The sequence below is a fragment of the Rutidosis leptorrhynchoides genome, chromosome 10, assembly GCF_046630445.1.
Source record: "Rutidosis leptorrhynchoides isolate AG116_Rl617_1_P2 chromosome 10, CSIRO_AGI_Rlap_v1, whole genome shotgun sequence".
NCBI classification, from domain to species: Eukaryota; Viridiplantae; Streptophyta; class Magnoliopsida; order Asterales; family Asteraceae; genus Rutidosis; species Rutidosis leptorrhynchoides.
This window is the reverse complement of record NC_092342.1, coordinates 110953296-110972264: the sequence shown is the minus strand read 5'-3', so window position 1 is coordinate 110972264 and position 18969 is coordinate 110953296.

Genomic DNA, 18969 nt, shown 5'->3' with positions numbered 1-18969 from the left:
GAAAAAGAGATTGAATGATATGATAACCAAGAAAATATCAAGAATCAAAACTGGATGAAGCATTTTCACAAATCTTTTGTAAGTATGAAATAAGAAAGAAGATTATAGGAGTGGTAAAAATAAATGAAACGGAAGAGGTTAATTTATAGCAAAAATTCAGACATAGCAATCGAGGCAGATTACGCATTTAATCAAAGGAAATCCTAATTTCCTTAAATTCCGAAGAATCAAATCTTATTTAAATTATGAAGATTTTCTATTCCTTAAATTCCGGAAATCAATCGTTACTACATCAAGAGATAAGATGAATCTCTATTCTCCATTTCATACTATTACGATAACTTCTCTCATACGCTTCGAGTAATCAGATTGTTTTATCCGTATTATTCAATGGTGATAAAATTCTATTTAACAACTCATATTCGTCATGAAAACATTTTTATTGTCAGCCATGACGACCTCACTCAAATTTCGGGACGAAATTTCTTTAACGGGTAGGTACTATGATGACCCGAAAATTTCTGACCAAATTTAAATTTAATCTTTAACATTTCCGACACGATAAGCAAAGTCTGTAAAGTTGAATCTCAAAATTTTTGAACTATTCAATTACCTTTCGATTGTTCTCAACGATTCGCGAACAATTTTATGTAAATAGATACATATATATACCATAACTTGAAAACGTAACAAAGTGTTGAGTATATGATACTGTGCATTAAACTTATTGGTTTGATTATCTGATTGATATTTTTAGATACAGAGTTAAAAGATTATGCCAAACGATTGAATTAAAAGATAATTATTGAGTCCCTTAAGGATTATGATATTATTACGGGTCTCTGTTGTAAGGTCCACGTTGATTTGGAAAATCATTCATTATTAACGGTATTCGGAATAAATGGTAAAATGTTTGTTTAAATAACGTAATTTGGACACATACAATAATAAGGAATCTCAACTATTGGAATTAGATATATGAATAACTTGCGATATGTATTTTAAAACGTGTTTATTAATATTGAAAATATATATTTAACAATACGATAAAATATAATATTAACTTGGTCATAAAAATGAATTGTTATTATATATATATTAACAAATAGCGAGACGATGATTTATAGAAGTAAATGATCAAAATACTTGAAAGTTTAAGATATACTTTGAGTGGTATAGTTTAGTGATAATTTAAGGCTATATTTTGACAAAGGTACGTGACACGAAATGTAAAATACAAGTTTTCTCAGCGTACGAAAGGACATTTGAAAAACCGGAACCGGGACATAAGTCGAGTGATGACGTACGACTTATCGGAACAAAAATTACAAGTCAACTATGCATGTGAATTTAATATAATATATAATTAATTATATAAATTAAATATATTATATATATTATATAAAATTATGTCGACAAACAAAAAGTTAAAAGTTTGTGAGCTGGATCAGAGGGCCATGTGATCGCATGGCCTTGAAGCACAAATCCCATGCGATCGCATGGGGTACTTTTTCAGAAAAGGTTCTATAAATTGCACGATTTCAGTTCTGTTTTCTCACACTATTAATATTACTCCGTAAGTATTTATTATTATTATTTATATTATTATTATTATTATTATTATTATTATTATTATTATTATTATTATTATTATTGTTGTTAAGATTAATATTATTATTAATCTTATTATTATTAATATTATTAATTATTAATTAGTATTATACATAAAATACTACGACGAGGTCTTGAGCGTGTCACTTTCAAAATGGTTTTCAAGCGGGATAGAGCTAAGAAAATTATGGGTAATGTTCGGGGGTATATTTATGAATCAAACCTAGTGTTTATCATCTCCGTTACGTCTACGAACTTTCCTACAATATTGAATCTCAATATTGATACGTAAGCACTCATATTTTATCTTTTATATATTAATTGCGTATCCATGTCTAGTGCTCGAGTATATATATTTATACATACGTGTATGCTAAATTTCGTCGTTAAACAGTTTATAATGAATCACGAATTAATTACATATATTACTGGTAAAAGGTATATGATATACATGTTTTTGGAAAGTTGGCGAAAAATCAATAACTTTTCATTTAGATATCGAATAATTTCGATGAACGAATTAAAAGATATGATCAACTGAATTATGATTAACGTTAATTGAAATTGCTTTTGAATTTACAATTAAGATTTAAACAACTTGTTTACGAGATTGATAAATTGGATTTTTGAATATTACCAACCGAGTAAATGAATCCTTATATAAGGTACGTCTCGTTTTGTTAAACAACTGTCAAAATTGACTTTTTGAAACGACTTTGGATAACTTTTGTATGTCGATCTCGAGCATTAGGATTGTGATACACTATGACCTGACCTAGCTTGATAGACATTTATTGACCAACATATGTCCTCTAGGTTGAGATCTACGGTAATTTGATAATCCGAGTTTCGATCACATTTTGGTGAACGACTTTATATGCTGCTAAGGTGAGTTTCATATGATCCCTTTTTAATTGCTTTTGCAATATATATTTTTGGGCTGAGAATACATGCACTTATTTTAAACGCAATGGATACAAGTACAAACTAAATTCTACGCTGAGTTTAAACCGAAAATCCCTTAGCTTTGGTAACTAGTAGCTGCCAGTACATAGGATATGGACTGGTGGGCGTGAATAACAGTATATGGATCCATAGGGCTTGACATCCCCGTCCGAGCTAGAGCACTAACCTTTTAACGAACGTGTGTTATTTGAGTTTAGAACACGTTGGTTTGCGTGTATTAAAACGAATGGGGTATTTATCATTATAACGTTAAAGCTTAGTTACCAGGGTGCTCTGTTATGTAGAATCTATTGATAAACATTTCTGAATGAAACAACTGAAATCTTGTGATCCACTTTTATATACAGATTATGCGCAACATTAAAACTATGAACTCACCAACCTTTGTGTTGACACTTGTTAGCATGTTTATTCTCAGGTTCCCTAGAAGTCTTCCGCTGTTTGCTTATATATTAGACAAGCTATGTGCATGGAGTCATACATGACATATTTTTCAAGGAAACGTTGCATTCACCAAATCATCACCATGTATCTTATTTTGACTGCATTGTCAACGGAAGTATTATTGTAAATTATTATATTACGGTGATTGTCTATATGTAGAAATCATCAGATGTCGAAAACCTTTGATTTAAATATTCATTTATGGTGTGCCTTTTCAAAAGAATGCAATGTTTACAAAACGTATCATATAGAGGTCAAATATCTCGCAATGAAATCGATGAATGACTTGTTCGTTCAAGTGGATTTAGAGTGATCGTCACAAACCGCCAAGACCGATCTACAATCAAAACTAAAATTATAATCAAAATGTTCCATACAACAACCAACAAGGTCCTAGCAACCAACAAGTATCCAACAATACTTACAATTAGCAAAGACCTATTTTTCAAAATAAACCACCACAAACCGATGATAAAAAGCCAAATTTTGAAGACATGATATCGAAGCTAGTTGAATCTCAAACACAGTTTTTCACATCTCAGAAACAAACGAATGAACAAAATTCTCGAGCATTTAGAAATCAACAAGCTTCAATTCAAAATCTGGAACAAGAAGTAAGTAACCTAGCAAAGGTTAATAGGTGAAAGAAAACCGGGAAGTCTACCTAGTGATACAAATGCTAACCCCCCGGAATGAAACAGCTAAAGACATTACCACAAGAAGTGGTATTACACTTAAACCACCTGAAATACCTATAATTTCTGATGACTCTATTCCTACTCCACAAGAACCACAGCCTGATCAAATAAGGAAACAGAACCGGTAGTTGAAAAGGTTAATGAAGATAACACAGTTAAGGCTAAACCTTATGTTAAACTATACCAACCACCACTTCCTTACCCGAGTAAAATGAGAAAAGAAAGACTTGAAGCCGAGCAATCCAAATTCTTGGATATGTTTAAACAAATAAATGTAAATCTTCCTTTCATTGATGTAATTTCAGGAATGCCAAGATATGCTAAATTCTTGAAATATCTAATCACAAATAGAAAGAAAATGGAAGATCTCTCGGCTGTTACAATGAATGCTAATTGCTCTGCAGTGTTGTTGAATAAAATACCAGAAAAATTATCTGATCCAGGAAGTTTCACAATTCCATGTTTTCTGGGTAGTCTTAGTTAAATAGAAGCATTGGCAGACTTAGGTGCTAGTATAAATCTAATGCCGTATTCACTATATGCTAAACTAGACCTTGCAAAATTGAAACCAACACGAATAAGCATACAACTAGCCGATCGATCAGAAAAATATCCTAGAGGGATAACGGAAAACATGCTAGTTAAAGTTGGTACTTTAGTATTTCCAGTAGATTTTGTTATTCTGGACATGGAAGAAGATTCTCGAGTTCCTCTCATATTAGGAAGACCATTCTTAAACACGGCTAAAGCAATAATAGACGTGTTCAGTAAGAAACTGACCCTAAGTATCGAGGACGAGAGTGTTACCTTTTCAGTTGATAAAGCAATGCAACAACCGCAATCTGCAGATGATACATGTTATTATATTCAAACTATAGATTCACATGCAGAATTGTTAGAAGAATTTCCAGAATTACAAGGAACAGGAGAATGTTCTTTAGGAGAAGGAACTGAACCAATTGATGAAACTGAAATGTTAGCTACACTTATGGCTAATGGATATGAACCAACAACAGAAGAAATTCAAATGCTAAAAGAAGAAGACAGATATCGATACAAATCATCGATAGAAGAACCACCGACATTAGAGTTAAAGCCACTTCCAAACCATTTGGAATACGCTTATTTATATGGTGAATCTGAATTACCTGTAATAATATCATCTTCTCTTACTGAAAATAAAAAATCTCAACTCATTTATGTGCTAAAAGCTCATAAACCAGCTATTGCATGAAAGATTCATGACATTAAAGGAATAATCCTTCGTATTGCACACATAAAATCCTTATGGAAGAAGTTCATAAAACGTATGTGCAACGCCAACGAAGACTAAATCCTAATATGCAAGATGTTGTTAAGAAAGAAATTATTTAACTGCTAGATGCAGGTTTAATTTTGAAATGTCCCGTTCTTATTGATTAAAAACGTTCCATATTAATTGATTTCGTTACGAGGTTTTGACCTCTATATGAGACATTTTTCAAAGACTGCATTCATTTTTAAAACAAACCATAAACTTTATTTCATAAATAAAGGTTTAAAAAGCTTTACGTAGATTATCAAATAATGATAATCTAAAATATCCTGTTTACACGTGACCATTACATAATGGTTTACAATACAAATATGTTACATCGAAATTAGTTTCTTGAATGCAGTTTTTACACAATATCATACAAACATGGACTCCAAATCTTATCCTTATTTTAGTATGCAACAGCGGAAGCTCTTAGTATTCACCTGAGAATAAACATGCTTTAAACGTCAACAAAAATGTTGGTGAGTTATAGGTTTAACCTATATATATCAAATTGTAATAATAGACCACAAGATTTCATATTTCAATACACATCCCATACATAGAGATAAAAATCATTCATATGGTGAACATCTGGTAACCGACATTAACAAGATGCATATATAAGAATATCCCCATCATTCCGGGACACCCTTCGGATATGATATAAATTTCGAAGTACTAAAGCATCCGGTACTTTGGATGGGGTTTGTTAGGCCCAATAGATCTATCTTTAGGATTCGCGTCAATTAGGGTGTCTGTTCCATAATTCTTAGATTACCAGACTTAATAAAAAGGGGCATATTCGATTTCGATAATTCAACCATAGAATGTAGTTTCACGTACTTGTGTCTGTTTTGTAAATCATTTATAAAACCTGCATGTATTCTCATCCCAAAAATATTAGATTTTAAAAGTGGGACTATAACTCACTTTCACATATTTTTACTTCGTCGGGAAGTAAGACTTGGACACTGGTTGATTCACGAACCTATAACAATATATACATATATATCAAAGTATGTTCAAAATATATTTATAACACTTTTAATATATTTTGATGTTTTAAGTTTATTAAGTCAGCTGTCCTCGTTAGTAACCTACAACTAGTTGTCCACAGTTAGATGTACAGAAATAAATCGATAAATATTATCTTGAATCAATCCACGACCCAGTGTATACGTATCTCAGTATTTATCACAACTCAAACTATATATATTTTGGAATCAACCTCAACCCTGCATAGCTAAATCCAACATTCACATATAGAGTGTCCATGGTTGTTCCGAAATATATATAGATGTGTCGACATGATAGGTCGAAATATTGTATATGTGTCTATGGTATCTCAAGATTACATAATATACAATACAAGTTGATTAAGTTATGGTTGGAATAGATTTGTTACCAATTTTCACGTAGCTAAAATGAGAAAAATTATCCAATCTTGTTTTACCCATAACTTCTTCATTTTAAATCCGTTTTGAGTGAATCAAATTGCTATGGTTTCATATTGAACTCTATTTTATGAATCTAAACAGAAAAAGTATAGGTTTATAGTCAGAAAAATAAGTTACAAGTCATTTTTGTAAAGGTAGTCATTTCAGTCGAAAGAACGACGTCTAGATGACCATTTTAGAAAACATACTTCCACTTTGAGTTTAACCATAATTTTTGGATATAGTTTAATGTTCATAATAAAAATCATTTTCCCAGAATAACAACTTTTAAATCAAAGTTTATCATAGTTTTTAATTAACTAACCCAAAACAGCCCGCGGTGTTACTACGACGGCGTAAATCTGGTTTTACGGTGTTTTTCATGTTTCCAGGTTTTAAATCATTAAGTTAGCATATCATATAGATATAGAACATGTGTTTAGTTGATTTTAAAAGTCAAGTTAGAAGGATTAACTTTTATTTGCGAACAAGTTTAGAATTAACTAAACTATGTTCTAGTGATTACACGTTTAAACCTTCGAATAAGATAGCTTTATATGTATGAATCGAATGATGTTATGAACATCGTTACTACCTCAAGTTCCTTGGATAAACCTACTGGAAATGAGAAAAATAGATATAGCTTCAAAGGATCCTTGGATGGCTTGAAAGTTCTTGAAGCAGAATCATGACACGAAAACAATTTCAAGTAAGATTTCCACTCGAAATAAGATTGTTATAGTTATAGAAATTGAATTAAAGTTTGAATATGATTATTACCTTGTATTAGAAAGATAACATACTGTAAGTAACAAGGTTTCTTGATCTTGGATGATTACTTGGAATGGATTTAGAAAACTTGGAAGTAAACTTGCAATCTTGGAAGTATTCTTGATTTTATGAAACTAGAACTTTTGGAATTTATGAAGAACACTTAGAACTTGAAGATAGAACTTGAGAGAGATCAATTAGATGAATAAAATTGAAGAATGAAAGTGTTTGTAGGTGTTTTTGGTCATTGGTGTATGGATTAGATATAAAGGATATGTAATTTTGTTTTCATGTAAATAAGTCATGAATGATTACTCATATTTTTGTAATTTTATGAGATATTTCATGCTAGTAGACAAATGATGGTTCCCACATGTATTAGGTGACTCACATGGGCTACTAAGAGCTGATCATTGGAGCGTATATACCAATAGTACATACATCTAAAAGCTGTGTATTGTACGAGTACGAATACGGGTGCATACAAGTAGAATTGTTGATGAAACTGAACGTGGATGTAATTGTAAGCATTTTTGTTAAGTAGAAGTATTTTGATAAGTGTCTTGAAGTCTTTCAAAAGTGTATGAATACATATTAAAACACTACATGTATATATATTTTAACTGAGTCGTTAAGTCATCGTTAGTCGTTACATGTAAATGTTGTTTTGAAACCTTTAGGTTAACGATCTTGTTGAATGTTGTTAACCCATTGTTTATTATAACAAATGAGATGTTAAATTGTTATATTATCATGATATTATGATATATAATATATCTTAGTATGATATATATACATTTAAATGTCATTACAACGATAATCGTTACATATATGTCTCGTTTCGAAATCAGTAAGTTAGTAGTCTTATTTTTACATATGTATTTCATTGTTAATACACTTAATAATATATTTACTTATCATTTAACATAATTAACCAAGTGTATCAATATCTTAATATGATTCATATGTACCTAGTAAGACGTTGTTATAACGATAATCGTTATATATATCGTTTTCGAGTTTCTTAAATTAATAGTCTCATTTTTATGTATATAACTCATTGTTAAAATACCTAATGAGATACATACTTATAATAAAATCATGTTAACTATATATATAACCATATATATGTCATCGTATAGTTTTTACAAGTTTTAACGTTCGTGAATCACCGGTCAACTTGGGTGGTCAATTGTCTATATGAAACCTATTTCAATTAATCAAGTCTTAACAAGTTTGATTGCTTAACATGTTCGAAATACTTAATCATGTAAATAACAATTTCATTTAATATATATATAAACATGGAAAGGTTCGGGTCACTACAGTACCTACCCGTTAAATAAATTTCGTCCCGAAATTTTAAGCAGTTGGAGGTGTTGACGTATCTTCTGGAAATAAATGCGGGTATTTCTTCTTCATCTGATCTTCTCATTCCCAGGTGAACTCAGGTCCTCTACGAGCATTCCATCGAACCTTAACAATTGGTATCTTGTTTTGCTTAAGTCTTTTAACCTCACGATCCATTATTTCGATGGGTTCTTCAATGAATTGAAGTTTTTCATTGATTTGGATTTCGTCCAAAAGAATAGTGAGATCTTCTTTAGCAAAACATTTTTTCAAATTTGAGACGTGGAAAGTATTATGTACAGCCGCGAGTTGTTGAGGTAGCTCCAGTTGGTAAGCTACTGGTCCGACACGATCTATAATCTTGAATGGTCCAATGTACCTTGGATTTAGTTTCCCCCGTTTACCAAATCGAACAACGCCTTTCCAAGGTGAAACCTTAAGAATGACCATTTCTCCAATTTCAAACTCTATATATTTTCTTTTACTGTCCGCGTAGCTCTTTTGTCGACTCTGGGCGGTTTTCAATCTTTGTTGAATTTGGATGATTTTCTCGGTAGTTTCTTGTATTATCTCCGGACTCGTAATCTGTCTATCCCCCACTTCACTCCAACAAATCGGAGACCTGCACTTTCTACCATAAAGTGCTTCAAACGGCACCATCTCAATGCTTGAATGGTAGCTGTTGTTGTAGAAAATTCTGCTAACGGTAGATGTCGATCCCAACTGTTTCCGAAATCAATAACACAAGCTCGTAGCATGTCTTCAAGAGTTTGTATCGTCCTTTTGCTCTGCCCATCAGTTTGTGGATGATAGGCAGTACTCATGTCTAGACGAGTTCCCAATGCTTGCTGTAATGTCTGCCAGAATCTTGAAATAAATCTGCCATCCCTATCAGAGATAATAGAGATTGGTATTCCATGTCTGGAGACGACTTCCTTCAAATACAGTCGTGCTAACTTCTCCATCTTGTCATCTTCTCTTATTGACAGGAAGTGTGCTGACTTGGTGAGACGATCAACTATTACCCAAATAGTATCATAACCACTTGTAGTCCTTGGCAATTTAGTAATGAAATCCATGGTAATGTTTTCCCATTTCCATTCCGGGATTTCAGGTTGTTGTAGTAGACCTGATGGTTTCTGATGTTCAGCTTTGACCTTAGAACACGTCAAACATTCTCCTACATATTTAGCAATATCGGCTTTCATACCTGGCCACCAAAATAGTTTCTTAAGATCCTTGTACATCTTCCCCGTTCTAGGATGTATTGAGTATCTGGTTTTATGAGCTTCTCTAAGTACCATTTCTCTCATATCTCCAAATTTTGGTACCCAAATTCTTTCAGCCCTATACCAGGTTCTATCTTCCCGAATATTAAGATGCTTCTCCGATCCTTTGGGTATTTCATCCTTTAAATTTCCCTCTTTTAAAACTCCTTGTTGCGCCTCCTTTATTTGAGTAGTAAGGTTAGTGTGAATCATTATATTCATAGATTTTACTCGAATGGGTTCTCTGTCCTTTCTGCTCAAGGCGTCGGCTACCACATTTGCCTTCCCCGGGTGGTAACGAATCTCAAAGTCATAATCATTCAACAATTCAATCCACCTACGCTGCCTCATATTCAGTTGTTTCTGATTAAATATGTGTTGAAGACTTTTGTGGTTGGTATATATAATACTTTTGACCCCATATAAGTAGTGCCTCCAAGTCTTCAATGCAAAAACAACCGCGCCTAATTCTAAATCATGCGTCGTATAATTTTGCTCGTGAATCTTCAATTGTCTAGACGCATAAGCAATCACCTTCGTCCGTTGCATTAATACACAACCGAGACCTTGCTTTGATGTGTCACAATAAATCACAAAATCATCATTCCCTTCAGGCAATGACAATATAGGTGCCGTAGTTAGCTTTTTCTTCAATAATTGAAACGCCTTCTCTTGTTCATCCTTCCATTCAAATTTCTTCCCTTTATGCGTTAATGCAGTCAAGGGTTTTGCTATTTTGGAGAAATCTTGGATGAATCTTCTGTAGTAACCAGCCAATCCTAAAAATTGACGTATAAGCTTCGGAGTTTTTGGGGTTTCCCACTTTTCAACGGTTTCGATCTTTGCCGGGTCCACCTGGATACCTTCTTTGTTCACTATGTGACCGAGGAATTGAACTTCTTCCAACCAAAATGCACACTTTGAAAACTTAGCGTACAATTTTTCTTTCCTCAATACTTCTAGCACTTTTCTCAAATGTTCTTCGTGCTCTTGATCATTCTTTGAGTAAATAAGTATGTCATCGATGAAAACAATGACAAACTTGTCAAGATATGGCCCACACACTCGGTTCATAAGGTCCATGAACACAGCTGGTACGTTAGTCAATCCAAATGGCATAACCATAAACTCGTAATGACCATAACGCGTCCTAAAAGCAGTTTTTGGAATATCATCCTCCTTTACTCGCATTTGATGATATCCAGAACGTAAATCGATCTTCGAATAAATCGACGAGCCTTGTAGTTGATCAAATAAGTCGTCAATTCTCGGCAGTGGATAACGGTTTTTGATGGTAAGTTTGTTCAACTCTCTGTAGTCAATACACAACCTAAATGTACCATCCTTCTTCTTGACAAACAAAACAGGAGCTCTCCATGGTGATGTGCTTGGTCGAATGAAACCACGTTCTAATAGTTCTTGCAGTTGGCTTTGCAGTTCTTTCATCTCGCTGGGTGCGAGTCTATAAGGAGCACGAGCTATTGGTGCAGCTCCTGGTACAAGATCTATTTGAAATTCAACAGATCGATGTGGAGGTAGTCCCGATGATTCTTTCGGAAATACATCGGGAAATTCTTTTGCGACGGAAACATCATTGATGCTCTTTTCTTCAGTTTGTACTTTCTCGACGTGTGCTAGAACAGTATAGCAACCTTTTCTTATTAGTTTTTGTGCCTTCAAATTACTAATAAGATGTAGCTTCATGTTGCCCTTTTCTCCGTACACCATTAAGGGTTCTCCTTCTTCTCGTACAATGCGAATTGCATTTTTATAACATACGATCTCTGTTTTCACCTTCTTAAGCCAGTCCATTTCAACTATTACATCAAAACTCCCTAACTCTACTGGTATCAAATCAATCTTAAATATTTCGCTACCCAGTTTAATTTCTCGATTCCGGCATATATTATCTGCGGAAATTAATTTACCGTTTGCTAATTCGAGTAAAAATTTACTATCCAACGGTGTCAATGGACAACTTAATTTAGCACAAAAATCTCTACTCATATAGCTTCTATCCGCACCCGAATCAAATAAAACGTAAGCAGATTTATTGTCAATAAGAAACGTACCCGTAACAAGCTCCGGGTCTTCCTGTGCCTCTGCCGCATTAATATTGAAAACTCTTCCGCGGCCTTGTCCATTCGTGTTCTCCTGGTTCGGGAAATTTCTAATAATGTGGCCCGGTTTTCCACATTTATAACAAACTACATTGGCATAACTTGCTCCGACACTACTTGCTCCGCCATTACTCGTTCCGACACCATTTGTTCCTTTCGTTCTGTTAACCCCTGGTCCGTAGACCTCACACTTCGCCGCGCTATGACCATTTCTTTTACACTTGTTGCAAAATTTGGTGCAGAACCCCGAGTGATACTTTTCACACCTTTGGCGTAGCTGCTTCTGATTGTTGTTGTTGTTGCGGTTGTTATTGTGGTTGGGATGATTGTTGTAGTTGTTGTTGTTGTTGTTGTTGTTGTTTTTGTTGTTGTTGTTGGGCCGTTTGTTGTAGTTGTGATTGATGTTGCGATTGTTGGGATAATTGTTGCGATTATTATTGTAATTTCTGTTGTTGTTGTATTGGTGATTCTTATCACCGTTTTCCTCCCACTTTCTTTTGACTTGCTTCACATTGGCCTCTTCAGCCGTCTGTTCTTTAATTCTTTCCTCAATCTGGTTCACTAGTTTGTGAGCCATTCTACATGCCTGTTGTATGGAGGCGGGCTCATGTGAACTTATATCTTCTTGGATTCTTTCCGGTAATCCTTTCACAAACGCGTCGATCTTCTCTTCCTCATCTTCGAACGCTCCCGGACACAATAGGCACAATTCTGTGAATCGTCTTTCATACGTGATAATATCAAATCCTTGGGTTCGTAACCCTCTAAGTTCCGTCTTGAGCTTATTGACCTCGGTTCTGGGACGGTACTTCTCGTTCATCAAGTGCTTGAATGCTGACCACGGTAGTGCGTACGCATCATCTTGTCCTACTTGCTCTAGATAGGTATTCCACCATGTTAATGCAGAACCTGTGAAGGTATGCGTAGCGTACTTCACTTTGTCCTCTTCAGTACACTTACTTATGGCAAACACCGATTCGACCTTCTCGGTCCACCGTTTCAATCCGATCGGTCCTTCGGTTCCATCAAATTCCAAAGGTTTGCAGGCAGTGAATTCTTTGTAGGTGCATCCTACACGATTTCCTGTACTGCTAGATCCAAGGTTATTGTTGGTATGTAGCGCAGCCTGTACTGCGGCTATGTTTGAAGCTAGAAAAGTACAGAATTCCTCTTCATTCATATTCACGGTGTGTCGAGTAGTCGGTGCCATTTCCTTCAAAATAGTCAAATGGAACAAGTTAATCATACAGAATATTAAGAGTAGTTAATAGTATTTCGTAGCATAATATGAACTCATTTATAAAAGCTTTTTCTTCATATTAGCGTTTTATAAGTTTAAATTCGGGTAGTACCTACCCGTTAAGTTCATACTTAGTAGCTAATATACAATTCAACTACTACAATTCTATATGAAAAACTGATTATAATAATATTTCGCGTTCAAACTTTTATACAATATTTTACAAACTTACAATAACGCTTATTTTACCTAAAGCATGAAATATAGTACACAATAACTTTGATACAATATAGTTGTGAAGATAATTCTAGCTAGTACACAAGTCGTTCAGCAAAGACAATAAAGACACGTAATTCATACGTCCAGAAACAAGTCATGCATTCTGGTTTTACTAGGACTACTTCCCATCCTTGGTCTTGTGGAACATAACCGTTATGGCCGTTGATAAGACAGCGTGTTGTAACGTCGTCAAAGGGACGAGGGTTACGTAATGACCATCAGTCTCGTAATAACCTAAAAACCTCATTTCTTACCCCAATTACCGACTCCGTCACTTGTGGGTACGTTTTGTTTAATCGTTGTAGCCCGATGTTCTTTTTCTCACTTTGGTGAGAAGCGAACATTACTAACCCGTAAGCATAGCATGCTTCTTTATGTTGCATGTTAGCCGCTTTTTCTAAATCATGAAGTCCTATATTCGGATACATTGAGTCAAAATAATTTCTTAACCCGTTGCGTAAAATAGCATTTGGGTTCTCCGCAATATATGCGTCAAAGTAAACACATCGTAACTTATGGGTTTCCCAATATGATATCCCCCATGTTAATAATATATAGTTTCCAACAAAAATGTTAAGCAATCATTTTTAAAGAAAACACGGTCGAAGTCCAGACTCACTAATGCATCCTAACAAACTCGACAAGACACACTAATGAAAATTTCTGGTTCTCTAAGACCAACGCTCGGATACCAACTGAAATGTCCCGTTCTTATTGATTAAAAACGTTTCATATTAATTGATTTCGTTGCGAGGTTTTGACCTCTATATGAGACATTTTTCAAAGACTGCATTCATTTTTAAAACAAACCATAACCTTTATTTCACAAATAAAGGTTTAAAAAGCTTTACGTAGATTATCAAATAATGATAATCTAAAATATCCTGTTTACACGCGACCATTACATAATGGTTTACAATACAAATATGTTACATCGAAATCAGTTTCTTGAATGCAGTTTTTACACAATATCATACAAACATAGACTCCAAATCTTGTCCTTATTTTAGTATGCAACAGCGGAAGCTCTTAGTATTCACCTGAGAATAAACATGCTTTAAACATCAACAAAAATGTTGGTGAGTTATAGGTTTAACCTATATATATCAAATCGTAACAATAGACCACAAGATTTCATATTTCAATACACATCCTATACATAGAGATAAAAATCATTCATATGGTGAACACCTGGTAACTGACATTAACAAGATGCATATATAAGAATATCCCCATCATTCCGGGACACCCTTCGGATATGATATAAATTTCGAAGTACTAAAGCATCCGGTACTTTGGATGGGGTTTGTTATGCCCAATAGATCTATCTTTAGGATTCGCGACAATTAGGGTGTCTGTTCCCTAATTCTTAGATTACCAGACTTAATAAAAATGGGCATATTCGATTTCGATAATTCAACCATAGAATGTAGTTTTACGTACTTGTGTCTATTTTGTAAATCATTTATAAAACCTGCATGTATTCTCATCCCAAAAATATTAGATTTTAAAAGTGGGACTATAACTCACTTTCACAGATTTTTACTTCGTCAGGAAGTAAGACTTGGCCACTGGTTGATTTACGAACCTATAACAATATATACATATATATCAAAGTATGTTCAAATATATTTACAACACTTTAATATATTTTGATATTTTAAGTTTATTAAGTCAGCTGTCCTCGTTAGTAACCTACAACTAGTTGTCCACAGTTAGATGTACAGAAATAAATCGATAAATATTATCTTGAATCAATCCACGACCCAGTGTATACGTATCTCAGTATTGATCACAACTCAAACTATATATATTTTGGAATCAACCTCAACCCTGTATAGCTAACTCCAACATTCACATATAGAGTGTCTATGGTTGTTCCGAAATATATATAGATGTGTCGACATGATAGGTCGAAACATTGTATACGTGTCTATGGTATCTCAAGATTACATAATATACAATACAAGTTGATTAAGTTATGGTTGGAATAGATTTGTTACCAATTTTCACGTAGCTAAAATGAGAAAAATTATCCAATCTTGTTTTACCCATAACTTCTTCATTTTAAATCCATTTTGAGTGAATAAAATTGCTATGGTTTCATATTAAACTCTATTTTATGAATCTAAACATAAAAAGTATAGATTTATAGTTGGAAAAATAAGTTACAAGTCGTTTTTGTAAAGGTAGTCATTTCAGTCGAAAGAACGACGTCTAGATGACCATTTTAGAAAACATACTTCCACTTTGAGTTTAACCATAATTTTTGGATATAGTTTAATGTTCATAATAAAAATCATTTTCCCAGAATAACAACTTTTAAATCAAAGTTTATCATAGTTTTTAATTAACTAACCCAAAACAGCCCGCGGTGTTACTACGACGGCGTAAATCTGGTTTTACGGTGTTTTTCATGTTTCCAGGTTTTAAATCATTAAGTTAGCATATCATATAGATATAGAACATGTGTTTAGTTGATTTTAAAAGTCAAGTTAGAAGGATTAACTTTTATTTGCGAACAAGTTTAGAATTAACTAAACTATGTTCTAGTGATTACATGTTTAAACCTTCGAATAAGATAGCTTTATATGTATGAATCGAATGATGTTATGAACATCGTTACTACCTCAAGTTCCTTGGATAAACCTACTGGAAATGAGAAAAATAGATCTAGCTTCAAAGGATCCTTGGATGGCTTGAAAGTTCTTGAAGCAGAATCATGACACGAAAACAATTTCAAGTAAGATTTCCACTCGAAATAAGATTGTTATAGTTATAGAAATTGAATTAAAGTTTGAATATGATTATTACCTTGTATTAGAAAGATAACATACTGTAAGTAACAAAGGTTTCTTGATCTTGGATGATTACTTGGAATGGATTTAGAAAACTTGGAAGTAAACTTGCAATCTTGGAAGTATTCTTGATTTTATGAAACTAGACCTTTTGGAATTTATGAAGAACACTTAGAACTTGAAGATAGAACTTGAGAGAGATCAATTAGATGAAGAAAATTTAAGAATGAAAGTGTTTGTAGGTGTTTTTGGTCGTTGGTGTATGGATTAGATATAAAGGATATGTAATTTTGTTTTCATGTAAATAAGTCATGAATGATTACTCATATTTTTGTAATTTTATGAGATATTTCATGCTAGTTGCCAAATGATGGTTCCCACATGTGTTAGGTGACTCACATGGGCTGCTAAGAGCTGATCATTGGAGTGTATATACCAATAGTACATACATCTAAAAGCTGTGTATTGTACGAGTACGAATACGGGTGCATACAAGTAGAATTGTTGATGAAACTGAACGAGGATGTAATTGTAAGCATTTTTGTTAAGTAGAAGTATTTTGATAAGTGTCTTGAAGTCTTTCAAAATTGTATGAATACATATTAAAACACTACATGTATATACATTTTAACTGAGTCGTTAAGTCATCGTTAGTCGTTACATGTAAATGTTGTTTTGAAACCTTTAGGTTAACGATCTTGTTGAATGTTGTTAACCCATTGTTTATTATAATAAATGAGATGTTAAATTGTTATATTATCATGATATTATGATATATAATATATCTTAGTATGATATATATACAGTTAAATGTCGTTGCAACGATAATCGTTACATATATGTCTCGTTTCGAAATCATTAAGTTAGTAGTCTTATTTTTACATATGTATTTCATTGTTAATACACTTAATAATATATTTACTTATCATTTAACATAATTAAACAAGTGTATCAATATCTTAATATCATTCATATGTACCTAGTAAGACGTTGTTATAACGATAATCGTTATATATATCGTTTTCGAGTTTCTTAAATTAATAGTCTCATTTTTATGTATATAACTCATTGTTAAAATACCTAATGAGATACATACTTATAATAAAATCATGGTAACTATATATATAACCATATTTATGTCATCGTATAGTTTTTACAAGTTTTAACGTTCGTGAATCACCGGTCAGCTTGGGTGGTCAATTGTCTATATGAAACCTATTTCAATTAATCAAGTCTTAACAAGTTTGATTGCTTAACATGTTGGAAACACTTAATCATGTAAATAACAATTTCATTTAATATATATATAAACATGGAAATGTTCGGGTCACTACAGTACCTACCCGTTAAATAAATTTCGTCCCGAAATTTTAAGAAGTTGGAGGTGTTGACGTATCTTCTGGAAATAAATGCGGGTATTTCTTCTTCATCTGATCTTCTCATTCCCAGGTGAACTCGGGTCCTCTACGAGCATTCCATCGAACCTTAACAATTAGTATCTTGTTTTGCTTAAGTCTTTTAACCTCACGATCCATTATTTCGACGGGTTCTTCAATGAATTGAAGTTTTTCATTGATTTGGATTTCGTCCAACGGAATAGTGAGATCTTCTTTAGCAAAACATTTCTTCAAATTTGAGACATGGAAAGTGTTATGTACATCCGCAAGTTGTTTAGGTAGCTCAAGTTGGTAAGCTACTGGTCCGACACGATCTATAATCTTGAATGGTCCAATGTACCTTGGATTTAGTTTCCCCCGTTTACCAAATCGAACAACGCCTTTCCAAGGTGAAACCTTAAGCATGACCATTTCTCCAATTTCAAACTCTATATCTTTTCTTTTACTGTCCACGTAGCTCTTTTGTCGACTCTGGGCGGTTTTCAATCTTTGTTGAATTTGGATGATTTTCTCGGTAGTTTCTTGTATTATCTCCGGACCCGTAATCTGTCTATCCCCCACTTCACTCCAACAAATCGGAGACCTGCACTTTCTACCATAAAGTGCTTCAAACGGCGCCATCTCAATGCTTGAATGGTAGCTGTTGTTGTAGGAAAATTCTGCTAACGGTAGATGTCGATCCCTACTGTTTTCGAAATCAATAACACAAGCTCGTAGCATGTCTTCAAGCGTTTGTATCATCCTTTTGCTCTGCCCATCAGTTTGTGGATGATAGACAGTACTCATGTCTAGACGAGTTCCCAATGCTTGCTGTAATGTCTGCCAGAATCTTGAAATAAATCTGCCATCCCTATCAGAGATAATAGAGATTGGTATTCCATGTCTGGAGACGACTTCCTTCAAATACAGTCGTGCTAACTTCTCCATCTTGTCATCTTCTCTTATTGACAGGAAGTGTGCTGACTTGGTGAGACGATCAACTATTACCCAAATAGTATCATAACCACTTGCAGTCCTTGGCAATTTAGTAATGAAATCCATGGTAATGTTTTCCCATTTTCATTCCGGGATTTCAGGTTGTTGTAGTAGACCTGATGGTTTCTGATGTTCAGCTTTGACCTTAGAACACGTCAAACATTCTCCTACATATTTAGCAATATCGGCTTTCATACCTGGCCACCAAAAATGTTTCTTAAGATCGTTGTACATCTTCCCCGTTCTAGGATGTATTGAGTATCTGGTTTTATGAGCTTCTCTAAGTACCATTTCTCTGATATCTCCAAATTTTGGT